The 13,750-nt window shown below is 42.7% G+C and overlaps 1 protein-coding gene across 4 annotated transcripts in view; it reads left to right on the top strand.

Annotated features, from left to right (window-relative positions):
- SAMD4A (sterile alpha motif domain containing 4A) overlaps positions 1–13,750 on the top strand; it is a 143,281-nt gene that overhangs the window by 87,503 nt on the left and 42,028 nt on the right. The window lies entirely within an intron of this gene.

The following is a 13,750-nucleotide window of genomic DNA, read 5'->3' as shown; positions in this document are numbered from 1 at the left end:
ATGTCGGATGCCCTCCTCTGCCAAGTATTCCTCGAACTGGGCTGCTGTGAATTGCGGCCCGTTGTCTGACACCAGAGTGTCAGGCAACCCGTGGGTTGCGAATAAGTGGCGCAGGGCTGCGATTACTGCCTCGGCCGTAGTGGATTTCATTAGTATGATCTCCAACCATTTAGAGAATGCGTCGACAACCACTAGAAAAGTTTGGCCATGGAAAGGGCCAGCAAAATCAATGTGAATTCTTGACCAGGGCCCTTGGGGTTTCCCATTCCTGACTGGGGCCGTTGGGGTAGGGGTCTGGACTCTTGGCAAGCCTGGCATTTCCTACCCTCTCAGCAATCTCTGAATCCATGAGTGGCCACCACACATAGCTTCTTGCTAGCCCCTTCATTCGGACGATCCCTGGGTGGCCCTCGTGGAGGAGGTCCAGTACCTTTTCCCTTAATTTATCGGGGATTACTACCCGATCACCCCATAACAGGCACCCCCCTTGAGCCGAGAGCTCATCCCTTTTTTTAACAAACTCCTTAAAACGTTCGCCCGGCGCAGCGGGCCACCCTCTTTGTACCCAACCGAGTACAGTCCTTAACATAATGTCCCGGTATGATGCCCGAGCCACTTCCTTAGACGTGACTGGGCCAGAGTCCAAGGAGTCAATAAGCAGAATAGGCGTCCCCGGCGTGGGGTCTTCGATGGCCCCTGGCAGTGGGCATCTGCTTAACGCGTCTGCATGCCCCACTTCTTTCCCTGGCCGATGATGCAGCTTGTACGAATAAGCGGCTAAGAAAATAGGGCCGGTTTAGCTCTGCCTGGTAAGGCCTGTTATTAAGAACACAAAGCCTGCAATTACTGCAGGTTCGAGCCCGGCCCAAGGTTGACTCAGCCTTCCATCCTTTATAAGGTAGGTAAAATGAGGACCCAGATTGTTGGGGGGGCAATAAGTTGACTTTGTAAATATATACAAATAGAATGAGACTATTGCCCTATACATTGTAAGCCGCCCTGAGTCTTCGGAGAAGGGCGGGGTATAAATGTAAAAAAAAAAAAAAAAAAAAAAAATAGTCCATCGGGTCAAGCGTGGCGAAAGTGCCACAGGCGTTGGGCGGTCGCCAGCCAGTATCCCTAGTAGCGGTCTGTGGTCAGTCACGATTTCAAAATCCCGACCAAAGACATATTCGTGGAATTTTTTAACCCCTGACACAATGGCTAGTGCTTCTTTATCTAATTGGCTGTAATTTCTCTCTGGGGAGGACATCGTTCTAGAGTAAAAAGCTATAGGGGCTTCTGTGCCGTTTGGAAGTCTATGGCTGAGTACAGCCCCCACCCCATAAGGGGAGGCATCGCAGACCAGCACTAGGGGCAATGAGTTGTGGTATTGGATGAGCAGGCTATCACTTGAGAGCAGGTTCTTTACTGCCTCAAAAGCCCTGTTTTCCGACTTTCCCCAAGACCAAACAGTATTTTTCCTAACAGTCTATGCAGCGGTTCGCAACGGTCGCTTTGTTCTTTAAAAGACCGCGTAAAAATTCACTAACCCCAGGAATGCCTGCAGCTCTGCTTTGTTTTTGGGCGCTGGAGCCTCTCTAATTGCCTTGACCTTGCTCTCAGTAGGGTGAATTCCTTTCTTGTCTATCCGGTAGCCCAAGAACTCGACGGATTCGACCCCTATCTGGCATTTGTTTACCTTGACTTTTAATCCGGCTGTCCGGAAAATGCCCAAAACCTTTCTTAAACGCTCCCCCAATTCCTCTATGTTTTCCCCTGAAATTAGGACATCATCGAAGTAGGAACTACCCCTGGGAGCCCCTGTAGAAGACGTTCCATTAGGTTTTGGAACAGCCCTGGTGCCACACTCACCCCAAATTGCAATCGGGTGCACTTGAAGGCCCCCCTGTGCGTTACAATCGTTTGGGCTTCGGCTGTGCGGGCGTCTACGGGCAGTTGTTGGTAGGCTTGGGCCAAGTCTAACTTTGCAAAGACTTGCCCTCGCCCCAAAGAGTGCAGCAGATGTTGCACCACTGGAACCGGGTAAGCGCTTTTCTGTAAGGCTTTGTTAAGCGTCGCCTTGTAGTCAGCGCAAATTCTAATTGACCCGTCTGGTTTTATTGGGGTGACGATTGGCGTCTCCCACTTTGCGTGATCGACTGGCACCAAAATCCCCTGATTTATGAGCTTATCTAGCTCCTTATCGATTTTTGGTTTTAGGGCAAAAGGGACTCTCCTCGCCTTAAGCCGAATGGGAGCTACCTGGGGGTCTAAGTTGAAGGAAATAGGGGTCCCCTTGTACTTGCCCAGGCAGTCCTTGAAGACATCTTCGAACTCGTTAAAGAGAATGTCTTTCAGGTTACAGTCACTTCTGTAGATGCCAGTCACTCCCATGCCCAGGGCACGAAACCAGTCTAGTCCCAACAGACTGGGCAGGGTTCCTTCAACGATCGTGATGGGCAGGGTCTTCTTATGTGGTCCGTACTCGACTCGGACGGAGGTGGTCCCTCGAACAGGGATGCGATTCCCCTGGTAGTCATGGATTCGCAGCCGTTGTGCTTGCAGGTGGCGCTTCGCGACTGACGGCAGTGACTTCGCCAAAGTGTCCCAGGACATGATGGTGATCGCTGATCCCGTGTCTACTTCGAGCCGGCACCGTACTCCCTCTATTTTTGGTCTGGTGAAGATCTTCTTCTCCACTCGGGTCGAGGCGCGGCCTATGACCACAGTCGTTTGGTTTGAATCCGCGCCTTTTTTGTTTGAGCCAATCGCGGGTCGCCTTGCCGATTCCGCGCTCTGATTGATTTGAATTTTCGGCGGGAAGGTTGGGCGCTCGACAAACTTGAGCTAGGTGCCCTTCTTTCCGCACCGCCGACATGTCGCGTCCTTAAATTTGCAGCGTTGGCGCTGGTGTTGACCACCGCAGCTTCCGCTCGTCTCGGTCCCCTTTGTCGCGTTTCGGTTCTGCAGACCCCTTCCTCATCTTCACCGTCGGATTCGGTCTGAACCTCCTCCTGGTGCACTGGGGTTGTCTTCGCGCTTGCCTTAAGTGGGACCGGCTTTTGCAGTGTCTCCGCCGCTTGGGTGGACATTTCATGTGCTCTGGCTTCGTCCAGAGCGTTGGCCAGCGTCAGGTTGCTCTTTGCTAGCAGCCGTCGCCGCAAACGGATATCTCGGACCCCTCGGATGAGTTGCTCGAGGAGCACCTCGTCTAGGTCGCGGTATCCGCAGTCCTTGGACGCTTTTCTTAGGGCGGCCATGTAGTCACCGATGGATTCGCCCTCCATCTGTCTTCGCTCTCCGAATTCAAACCGCCTCACGTATTTGGACGGCGTTGGCGCGAAGTGGTTCCTTAGTAAAGTCTGTAGAGTTGGCCACGACACTGATTGTAGCGGCGTTGGCTCTGCCAGGGCTTCCGCGATATCAATGACCTCCGGACCGCAGTGACTTAAGAAATAAGCCCTTTTCCGGTTATCTGGAACTCCTTGCAGTTCGTTGGCTTCTAAGCTTTGAAGCGGGTCATATCGTTCCCCATTTCTCTTTAGCCGGGTCAAACGGTGCGGGCGGAGTGTAACTGGCCATCTCCGCTTTTCTGCCCTGTGTTTGCTGGGTTCGGGTCTGTCGTGCTTCAGCTCGGTTCTGGTTCTCCTAGCCTCGAGATCCCACCTTCGTCGCCAGTGTTAAGTTCTGGAAGTAACGAGGCTGGAGACCAGGGTAGTGACAACAGCTCTTTAATATATGGTGAACCCAGCAACAGGCTGGGGGAAAAACCTCTCCTTTTATACAGTTCTGCTGGAGGCTTCGTCCAATCAGCAATGTGCTGATTTCCCGCTCAAATATTTAAAGGCACAAACATGAATACATAACATATACCATGAAGGCTTTATAGATGGTAGCTAGCTATAGGTGGTACAGGTGGTAGCTAGCACCTTGAATTGCACTCAGAAGGTCGCTGAGAGCCAATGCAGTTACATGGTAGAGATGGAATGTGGCATGCCCGTAACTACCCACCATATTGCATTCTGGACCAGATGCATCATCCGAGTGATCTTCAAGAGCAGCTCCATGTAGAAGAGATTGCAATGGTCCTATGGAAATGACCAAAGCGTGAGTGAGAGTGATCAGGGCCTCCTGGTCTAGGAATGGATACAATTGATGCACAAGATGGAGTTCTGCAAAGACCTTCCAAGCTGCAACTGCCACCCTGCTCATCAAGTAGGAGCTGAGAGTTTACATGGACCTCAAAATTGTGCAACTCTATCTTTGTAGTGTTCTAAGTTCTCCCCCCCCTTCCCCTAGTGGAGAACAAGGATAGTACTTCTCTGTGTTGATTGGCTAAGCCAGTTGATAGCTGCTTTAAAAGGGCTGTCAACAGAGAGGGAATGTTCGGTTGTATTTTGTCACTGCTGTTAGCTATGTTAAGGTTAATAAAGTAAATTACCTGCTATCCAGAGTCCTGCCTACACCTTGCCGACACCTGAACCCACAATATAACACTCTGCCCCTTTCAGATCCAAAGAGGGCAAGTCTTCAGTAAATCCCAAACCCCATAGCTATTCAGTCTTACCTTGTCTCCCCACCCCTCCAATCCAGCCTCCTAGAGCCTCCAGGCAGTGAGAAAGCACCTTGAGACATCATCTGGCTAACTTTGATCAGACTTGCATAAATGAACACCATGCTGATGATATCTGACCACCAGATGATCTTAATCTGTCACTCATGTAGATGTTAAAGAAGAGCAGGGAAAGGGTAAAGCTCCGAGGAACACATTAGAAAGGCTGTTTTTGAGAACTGATTCTGTCTTTCTGAAATTGCAGAACTGAAGTTTGTGGCCACAGAAAACTAGTCTTTTACAATGTTTAGTAATTACTGTCCTCTCTCTGCCAAAACTCATAGTAGCTGATTGTATCCCCCTGTGCACTAAATTGTTGGGACTTTCATATGTCAAATTTTAAATTTGCCTGCCAGACTTTCTCAGCAATTGGTATTTCCTCCTTGATTACTTAGTTCAAAAGCAATGCTGTCCTTTGATATTTCTTGCTTTCCCTTTTTAGCATACACAGCTGAAGTACGATAATTTCAGCTGAGTAACTCTCACTTCCATATACACATTTCCTAGTGTTAGCACATATAATTTGAAGAGGGTGGAATTTGCTTTATTTGATAGTTCAGAAATAATAAATCAGCCAAAACAGAATTTAAAAAACAGAGTAACAAGAGAAACAGGGTGAGTGGATATTTATCAATCTAATGATTTCAAGACTATCAATTCAGGGATGCAATGATCTTGTGAGATGGATGCACACAACACACTAAACCTAGATTAAGAAAACATAGCTGCCATGTTCAAGTAACCTGCTGTGCCCAGATAAAGTATATTATGGTTTAATGTAACATATCAAGTTAATAGTTTGGTTTTCACAATTACCAACTACCAACTATCCAATCACATTTTATCTAATCAAGCATTTTTTGTGAGCTATCATTGGACTGACCAAATTATGAGGTATTCCCCATATATTTGCATTGTGCGGTATTGAACATCTCTATGTGTATATGTAAATGCTTACCAATGCATTTACCAGCACTTTGTCAAAAATGTTGGTAAGTTTGACTGTATAATTTCATAAGTACATACAGATAGTCTTTGATTTACAACCATTCATTTTGTGACAGGTCAAAGTTATAATGACACTGAAGTGACTTGCAACTGTTTTTCATAGACTTTGGCACCATCTCCATCCTCACATGATCAAAATTCAGCTGTTTGGCAACTGACTTATATTTATGGCAGTTGCAGTGTCCTGGGGTCATTTGATCACTTTGTGTGACCTTCTGACAAGCAAAGTGAATGGGGAAGCCAGATTCACTTAACAAAGGAGACTAACTCAACAACTGCAGATATTCACTTAAGAATTTTGGCATGAAAGATTGTAAAATGGAGCAAAACTCACTTCAGCAGTGGAAATTTTGGGCTCGGTTGTCATAAGAATCATCTTGTGGTTGATATAGGCAGCAAATAAATTTAATAATATTAATAAAATACAGTTAAAAACAGGTTGGTGTCTATATGGCTTCTGCAATGAACTATATTTGTGGTGTTTCCATAAGAACAATAGATCAAATTCCAAAACGTTGAGATCAGAAAATGTGTCAGTAACCTTGACTAATCAGGTAGAACCCATAACACTTGATTTAAAACTCTTCTATTGGAGTAAATGGCTGATGAGCTGAAGGTCTGGACCAGGTTGGCAGTATGAATAAGAATTATTGCTGTTGGCCTTGAATTTGCAAGTTCAGTCTTAGCTTAAAATTGCCTGCGTTCTGGATCAGTTCAGAGAGTGGCATTTGTGTGTGTGTGTTGATCATAAGAAATAATAAGGTGGAAACATTAACACAATTGCAAACCTTTTGTACATTTCTCACCAAATTCCCTAGGTGATGGATTGGTGGTGTGGAGAGGAAGCCAAGTGTGCAAGTAACTCAGCACAATTCTTGCCTGCTTTATCAGTGCCTCTTCCATGGCCAGTGGACTTATTAGCTATAATCCTCTTTTTTCTTTTTCTTCCTCATCCTTCTTCTCTTCCTCCTCCTCATCTAAATGAAGATCATCTTCTGGAGTATCAATACCTGGGGAAACCCCGTTTTAACAATAGAACAATTAAAGAGATTTGAACTGCCTCTGCAAAAGACTGGTGATGATTTAACTATCAGGAGGACACAAATACCATTATTAAGGTGTCTTATAGCTAAAATTAGAGGCACATGATGAGGGGGCCAATTAGTTTATATGTGAAGAAAGATACTAAGATTTTTTTTAAAAAAATACAGAGCTTTAAAGTATATTTGGTAACACTTCAATCTTAAACATAGGTTCAGGTTTTTGTGTGTTTATACACAATTTAATATGCTTTCTGAGTTTAGAGGAGTTATAATACAAAATTTGTGAAAGTGCAAATGAAGGGTTTCCTTAAAACTGCCAATAGAATTCCCAACTATTCTTATGAGTAAATATGTAGATCTTTATTGTTAGTATCACTGAATTTATTAGTAGAATAAGCTTATAAATACTGCCTTTTCTACCATTTAATTGCTCCTTCTGTTATTTCATTTTATTTTAGCTTTGTGGTGGCAGCAACCATCTGTTTACACAGAGAATGTGCTAATATCTGCAATGAAAAGTTGTATGCATGGAAAGAACCAGTATTACACTAAATTTCTTGGCTACTCAGCTAATTGTAATTTCATGGAATGATTTTGCTGATCAGATTTCCATTTGAGAGAGACGTTCTGCATGAGCTCTAAAGTATCTCTGTGGTTTTTACTGACCACAACGCTGGTAGAGGCCTAAATCAATCTTCCCCGATCTAGTGCTGTCTGTATTTTTGGGATTAGGGGTGGGTGGATTACGGTATCTGAGCAACAAAATCTAAATGACAGCAAAGGGCCTGGTGTTTTCTTTCTCTTTGCTGCCATCAAGTGTTCATCCACTTTTTTTTACAGCCCAGAAATACATCTACTTCATATATAAATGAATATGAATTCAGTTTGGCATTTTCAATCTGGAATAGAGCAATTCAGCATGGCAATTTTCCATTTTCACCCCCAGTCCCTTAAACATCACTTTGAAGCAAGCCTTTATCTGTCTTTAATGCTACGATCTCAGAATGATGAAAATAAGCCATGTTAGTCAAGTTCTTTTCCAGAATTATTCAAGAGTTTTGAAAAGTTAAAAGACCATGACAAAGTGCCTCTCTCGATGGTCCCTGGAGTTACAAAAAAAATCTCCCTTTTCCTACAGAAAGAAAATAAATTGCCTGTGCCCTTCCCATCCATATTTGCAATACATGTGTGAATTTATTTGGCCAGTTGTAAAACTAAAAAAATAAATAATGAAAAGCAATTGTTAAGGGGGAAGCCACCCTGTAGTGAAGGCGCCATTCCTTCTCTTTCTGTTAAAACGTCTTTTTTGGCTCCAGTACCAAAAACATAGTATGGGGGCCTTTTTGCAGCCATTTTTCAGTGGTCATAGATTGCAAAATGGAGCTTTTTGTGAGAGGGTAATGGCTTGTTTAACCCAGAGTTCAAAAGTGGCCAGTGGGTAAAAAAACTGGTACACATTGATTATTTAAGCAGAAAAAAATTAAACTCAGAAGTTCTTTTAACAGAGTTTACTTGAATAAAAGTATTAAGGTTGTCTGTACACCTTCCTCAGCAGTGATTTGGAGAAGCAGCAGATACTAAAAAAATTAAGCTGGGACAATGGACAGCCAAGAGCAAAGCTAATTAAAAACACAGATTGCCAACAAGCCAATATTGGGAGGGGTAGGGACTAGAATGCCATATTCTAGTAAGTATAGAGCAGGGGTCTCCAATCTTGCCAACTTTAAGACTTGTGGACTTCAACTCCCAGAATTCCTCAGCCAGCAAAGCTTTGCTGGCTGAGGAATTCTGGGAGTTGAAGTCCACAAGTCTTAAAGTTGGCAAGATTGGAGACCCCTGGTATAGAGGATGGTCTTGAAGGACAGAGCAAAGATCCATTACAAGAGAGCAGTGATCAAACAAAAGAGGTTTGAAGCCAGGCCAAGAAACTGATTCATGAAAACCATCTCCGCAGTGCATGTCCCACCTCTTCATTCATGTGAAGATAAAACAGGGAGGAAGGGAAACACATTCAGACTTGCAATGTGTAATGATATGTGGGGATGTATTTATTTATTTATTTAGCTTATGGCACAAAATGCTAGGGAAACCTACAAATGTTAGACACAACATGGTCCCGACAGCCTAAATTGCTAGTTCATTCCATTCAGCACTTGCATGCCTATGTGGGAATGACCTTGGGAGACAAGGACAATGAGACACAACCAAAGGAGCAATCAAATAAAAGACCACTTAGCCCACAATAGGAATTGTGGGGGGGGGGCAGGGCAAGAGGCTCAGAAGAGACTGTAGAAAGTTAGCACCCACACTTCTAGAAGAATGAAATATTCTAGAAAATATTAAAAAGGCAGACTATTAAATTTCCCTGGATGAAAAATGGAGAGACATGGGGGTTTTTTTTAGGCAGGAAGCAAACTCACTCTTAATAGTCCCCACCCTCCTCAATAGCCCACAGCAGATGTCAGCACTTAAGAGATAAAGAGATGGCTAGGTCTATTCATAAGCAAATACCCTCACCCAAGATCCAACAAAGGTAGGATTAGCCCTCGGCCATAATAGGAATTGCCCAAAACCCTCTTCATTACATCACCACCCAGCAAGATTCAACCAAGCCTGAGACTCAAGACAACCTATAAAGTTACCCCTGCATGGCCCCATGGGAGTCTGACAACCAATCAGGATACCTGCCCTTACACAGGAACAGGAAGCTCTAAGGTGGGACCCAAGAGAGGGTCTAAATATATATCTATCTCTCTTCCATGTGCTCTTTTGGCCCAGGACCTCAAATCATGTGGTCCTGTCCACCATTAAAGCATCTTTCCAAGCAGTCTCCATGTTTCCAGTGTCTTTCTTCCCACTTGGAACTGAACCCAGATAGATATTTCTTCCAACAATTTGGCACCCAGAGATGGGACTTCAAGCTAATCTGACCAATGGATCTAGCCCAGGTAACCTCCCTTGTCGGCAGCAGATCCATTGAGACTGTGGGTGAATTATCCTGGACCTTGGCCATTTGGAACAAAGGTTGTAAAGGGGTTTTGAGTGTTGAGCTCAAAGGCTGCTTGGAAAGAAGGTGAGATTTATACTTCCAAGAAATAGGTCTATATGGTATAATGTAGTTCCAGGGCTCAAAAAGTCTCGACGAAAATAATAGTTTTTAACACATTTTAGTTGTTGGTTGACAATGTAATCTGTCTCATGTGTAATATTGCATTTGGATAACTATCCTATCTCCGCCAACCCTTATCCCAATTTCAGTTGGGCATCTGTTTAGCCACTCCATGTATCTGGTAAAATGAGATGTAGCTCACAAAAATATTTTATGTTTTTTAAAATGTGTTCATAGAAAATAATGTATCAGCCACCTCTTAGTTCCAGGATCTGAGTAAGTTTAGTTTGGCTGTAGAATATCTCTGAATGTAGTAAGCAAATATATATGCATTCAGCAGTCTGGATACAGCAGAAATTCAGAAATTCATTGGTAAGGAAATGCACCTCTTACTGGAACAAAGACTAGTTATAGAATTACTTATTGATTAGTTCTGAAAAGCCATTTAGCCATCCTTCCAAATGCCAGGCATTTAAGGTGCTTCACATAATCCACGCTAAAAATATATATGGATCATAGATAATAATGACAATATTAGTATAAAAAGTGGAGAGGCACATAATGAAGGCAGAATATCAGCAAATAGCCTGACCCTGCAAAGATGAAGTGAGGAAAGCTAAGGCTCGCAACAAACAAAGGCTTGTGCTTTGTAAAAAAATAACAAAAAAAGCTTGTCCCAATATGTTAAAAAACAAGAGAAAAGTCAAGGAAGCAATTGGTCCATTGGTGGGAGAAAGTGGCAAGAAGGTGACAAGCAACAGGGAGAAAGCAGAACTACTTAACTCGTTTTTTGCATTTGTCTTTACACAAAGGGAAAAAACAATCCAACCTATCAAAAACAGCACCACAAAAAACAGATTAGGAACATAAGTTAAAATAGGGAAGAAAATGGTAAGGGAGCGCCTTTCTACCCTAGATGAGTTCAAATCACCAGGACAAGATGGATTCACTCCAAGGTTCTGAAGGAACTGGCAGATGTGATCTCAGAACCATTGAACTAGAGCTTTCAAAGATCCTGGAGCATCAGGGAATTGCCAGAGGACTGGAAAAGAGCTGATGTAGTTCCCATCTTCAAAAAAGGAAAGAAAATAGACCCAGGAAACTACAGACCCATCAGCCTGACCTCAATACCTGGGAAGATTCTGGAAAAGATAAGCAACGAATCAGCGAACACCTAGAAGCAAACAAAGTAATAACCAAAAGCCAACATGGGTTTGTCAAAAACAGATCATGGCAGACTAATCTTATTGCATTCTTTGACAAAGTGACAAAACTAGTGGACCAGAGGAATGCTGTCGATATAATTTACTTGGACTTCAGTAAAGCATTTGATAAAGTAGACCGTAACCTACTATTTGATAAAATAGAAAAATGTGGGTTGGATGGCATCACCACCAGATGGATTCGTAACAAGCTGACCAACCGCACTCAATGTGTAGTCCTCAATGGAACTACATCTACATGGAAGGAGGTATGCAGTGGGATACCCCAGGGCTCTGTTTTAGGCCCAGTACTCTGCAACATATTCATCAATGATTTGGATGAGGGGATACATGGGGAACTCATCAAATTTGCAGACAACACCAGGCTAGCAGGAATAGCCAACACTCTGGAAAATAGGCTTAAGATACAGAAAGATCTTGACAGACTTGAACATTGGGCGCTATAATTCAATGGTGAAAAAAAAATAAGTTTCTACATTTAGGCAAGAAAAAAAATGCACAGGTACAGTATATGTGGTACCTTGCTCAATAGTGGTGACTAAGAGCGATCTTGGAGTCCTAGTGGAAAATCACTTAAAATATGAGCCAGTACTGTGCTGCAGCTGCCCAAAAAGCCAACACAGTTCTAGGTTGCATAAATAGAGGGATAGAATCTAGATCACATGAAGTGTTAATACCACTTTATAATGCCTTGGTAAGGCCATAGTTGGAATACTGCATCCAGTTTTGGTCTTCACGTTGTAAAGAAGATGTGGAAACTCTAGAAAGAGTGCAGAGAAGAGCAACAAAGATGATTAAGGGACTAGAGGATAAAACATGTAGAGAACGGTTGCTGGAACTGGATATGTCTAGTCTTATGAAAAGAAGGACTAGGGGAGACATGATAGCAGTGATCAGATATCTCAGGGGTTGCCACAAAGAAGAGGGAGTTAAACTAGTCTCCAAAGCACCTGAGGGTAGAACAAGAAGTAATGGGTGGAAACTAATCAAGGAGAGAAGCAACTTAGAACTAAGGAGAAATTTCCTGATAGTTAGAACAATTAATCAGTGGAAAAACTTGCCTCCAGAAGTTGTAAATGTTCAAAAACTGGAAGTTTTTAAGAAGAAATTAGACAGCCATTTGTCTGATGTAGGGTTTCCTGCCTAACCAGGGGGTTGGACTAGAAGACCTCCAAGACTTCCAACACTGTTATTCTATTCTAATGATCAATACCACTGCAAAAATAATGCATCCCTCCATTTCTTTTTAAACCAATTTGCAAGTACAGATAGTTGTGGGATAAGGGGCATTCAAAAACATGGAGTGTTGCTTCCCAGCTTAGTAACCTTCATATATGTTACTTATCAGCCCCTAGGATGAGGAAGCCAAGTTTAGATGGAGAGACAAAAACTAGAAGACTGTGAGTTCTAGTCCTGCCTTAGGCACAAAGCCAGTTGAGTGACTTTGGCCAGTTACACACACTCAGCCCTAGGAAGAAGGAGGCAATGGTCAACCATTCCCAAAGGCTTGCTAAGAAAACTGCAAGGCCTTTTCCAGGCATTTGCCAAGAGTCATGGGAAGGATGCATGTGAAGATGTGACCCGTCCCAGAAGCTCAGTCAAGAAAGGAAATATATTTCAAAGAAAGAAAAAGAAGAAGAAGTAGAATCAACTATAAGGAGGGAAAATGAATGTACAACTGATCCAATCCATACTACAATATACAACGCTATTACAAACCTAGGTCTTGAACAACTTGTAACTAACAGTACAAGACTCAACAACTGCCTTGACCTCATCTTCTGCAACAACACCAATACCATTTATGGACTACAAATAAAAGAACCCTTTTCCAATAGTGATCACTGCATGATTGACTTTCGTCTTAATATACGTCATTACTTAAATCGTCATATCAATAGCATTCCTAACTACAACTTCAAAAAAGCCAACTATGACCTTATAAACAATGATCTTTCATCTCTGGACTGGCAAAATCTGTTCTCAACCTGTTTAACTGCTGAAGACCACTATAGAGTTTTCCTACTTGAAATTAATAGAGTCATCAAACTATACGTACTACAAACTACCACCAAGATCAGGAAAAGCAAACTACCCATATCAATAAAAAAGCTTCAATCTAAAAAAAAATCCCTCTGGAAAAGAAACAAAAAGGGCTATGTAACAAATTTTAAAAATCGCTACAGAACTATATGCAACCAAATAAAAACCGAATGCACAAATTACCACACCAAGCAAGAAGAGGATCTTCTGCGCACAAATTCCAGTCGTGCCTTCTATAATTTTGTTAACAATAAGCTTAAAGACTCTAGATCTATCCCACCACTAAAAGATTCTAACGGCAAAGAATACAATAACGAAACAACTAAAGCAAACCTCTTTAACAAATTCTTTGGCTCAGTTTTTGTCAACAGTGATGACACATATCTGACATTCCCAAATCGTACAAGAAATGAGTATGACGACTTAACAAATATAGATTTTACTGAAGATAATGTTGGAAAAGCTCTTCACAACTTGAAACCATCTCTATCCATTGGACCTGATGTACTTTGTGCCTACTTCTTAAAAAAACTTTCTAGTAATTTAGCAGAACCCCTAAGTATAATCTTTAATAAAACTTTCACAACCAGTTCCCTTCCCAATCTCTGGTCACTACCCACAGTCATTCCAATTTTCAAAAAAGGCGACCCCAGCTTAGTTGAAAATTATAGACCAATCTCCCTATGCTGCATCGCCTGCAAAGTAATGGAATCCATTATCAACCAATCCA

Source organism: Ahaetulla prasina, chromosome 1 (genome assembly GCF_028640845.1).
Source record: "Ahaetulla prasina isolate Xishuangbanna chromosome 1, ASM2864084v1, whole genome shotgun sequence".
In the NCBI taxonomy this organism is placed as follows: Eukaryota; Metazoa; Chordata; class Lepidosauria; order Squamata; family Colubridae; genus Ahaetulla; species Ahaetulla prasina.
The sequence above is the reverse complement of the archived record's forward strand: the minus strand, read 5'-3'. Positions and strand labels throughout refer to the sequence as shown.